The following is a 2,112-nucleotide window of genomic DNA, read 5'->3' as shown; positions in this document are numbered from 1 at the left end:
AACCCCTAAAAATGGCAGGAAGAAAATGGTATCCAGAAGTTGCCCTGGCCGAGCCAATCTCCTGACATGAACTCCATCGAAAACCTTTGGGCTATACTCGACCGGCAAGTCAAAAAATAACAAAAAACCCAACTTCGAAGAGCGATCTACTCCAAGTTTTGAAGCAAAAGTGGGCGAAAATCCCATAATCTAAAATTGGCGAGATGATTCTCACGATGCCCCAAAGGATCAACGAACTCCACGAAGTGAAAGGAAGATCTACTAGATATTAATTAAATTATAAATATATTAATTCATGTGAATATGACTGAAAAATTCCATTTTTTTCTGAAAAGGTGGTGTCTATTTACTTGTGACCACGCTGTGTACACGTTATAAACCAATCCGCGAAGCCCCTTAAATGGTTTAATGGAAAGAAAGACTAAGAAAGGAGTAAGTTCGGTCAGAACCGAATAGAAATTGTAAGTTTGTGTTTGACAAATTGCATTGTTAACAATTTTTAGATGAGTAACAGTTTGCTAAATCCCAAGAGATGAGTTAAACATGAACATCAAGAAATGCAATAGTTACTATTGAAGTTCACGAAAAAGCATTTCTGAATGCTCCAGACATTTCTAATGCGATATTTCACCCAACATCACAAGGACTTATATAAGACTCCAGATACAACAAAAGATCGTTTATGAATAACTGGTAAATATGGGGCGGTAAACAAAACCAGTGACAGGGTAATTGATATACAAGAAAATTACTTCTTTGGTAGCTCGAAGAAGTGACGCTTCATCCAGTAGTATAGCTGTTATTATGTTATTGACCTAGAAAATTAGGTGGTTAATTAAAAACATTTTTATTCTACCAATATGGCTCCTAACTCAGAGGTCTAAGAACTTGGTACCGTAGGCTAATTGGTTGGACACGGTTTTCTCTTAATTATATGGATACCTTACATAAAGATAACCTGTTATTGATTCATTGCATTATCGATAATTTCCAAAATTATGGGTATCAGGGACCGCAAACTTCATTAGTGGGATATCCTTTAAAATGTAAGTAGTAGTCAAAAGGTTAACTAGTCTTTAGTTTTCTTTATCCAGTCGAATCTGGCAAGTAAATAAAACGATTCGAGAACTTGACCTTGACTGAGGTAGCTAGTCCAAAAACCAAGATAATTTGAGTTTAGATACTGTACAGTGAAATAAAAGTGTGAGAAATGGGCATTAGTTTTTGAATTTCCTCCAACATAAACTAGCGAATTTAACATAATAAAAAAATGCTCCGAGGTTTATTGAGGAGCATTTTCAAATAAGTTCACTGTGTCAATTTCCTTATGGTTATAATCACACCACTTTAATTTTATTTGTCTCATTGTTACTACACTAGATGGCAATGTGGACGCAAAATAAGATATAATTAAGCATAACTGGAAACAAACATATTGAAAAGAGAAGAAAACATAAGGATTTTAACTAGTGATAGCTTTAAATTCAAGTTTAAACATATGCCCTCAGAGCTCTATATATTTTTATCCATTGAAAAATGCGTTTGAAATTAAATATAGATATGATAGTATTTCTATTAATTTAATACTTCTGTAATAATTTATTAATCTTATTTGATGAGTTTTGTTTGTTTGTTTGTAATTAAGCACAAAGCTACACAATAGGCTATCTGTGCTCTGCCCACCACGGGTATCGAAACCCGGATTCTAGCGTTGTAAGTCCGCAGACATACCGCTGTGCCACTGGGGGGCTATTTGATGAGAAAAGGGTAAAAAAATCTTGAAAATAAATATGTCCACAAAATTATAAGAGCATGTACAGTTAGTTGACATTATAAAGAAAAAAATAATTGTTTGAAAGCATTATAGGGATTGTAATGCAGCGTTTCCAATAAATTTCATGAATTTATCATGTTTACGAATTCATGTTTGTTTGTTTTTGAATTTCGCGCAAAGCTACACGAGGGCTATCTGCGCTAGCCGTCCCTAATTTAGCAGTGTAAGACTAGAGGGAAGGCAGCTAGTCATCACCACCCACCCGCCAACCTCTTCGGGCTACTCTTTTACCAACGTAATAGTAGGGATTGACGTCACATTATAACGCCCCACGGCCT

Source organism: Limulus polyphemus, unplaced genomic scaffold (genome assembly GCF_000517525.1).
Source record: "Limulus polyphemus unplaced genomic scaffold, Limulus_polyphemus-2.1.2 Scaffold185, whole genome shotgun sequence".
In the NCBI taxonomy this organism is placed as follows: domain Eukaryota; kingdom Metazoa; phylum Arthropoda; class Merostomata; order Xiphosura; family Limulidae; genus Limulus; species Limulus polyphemus.
The sequence above is the reverse complement of the archived record's forward strand: the minus strand, read 5'-3'. Positions refer to the sequence as shown.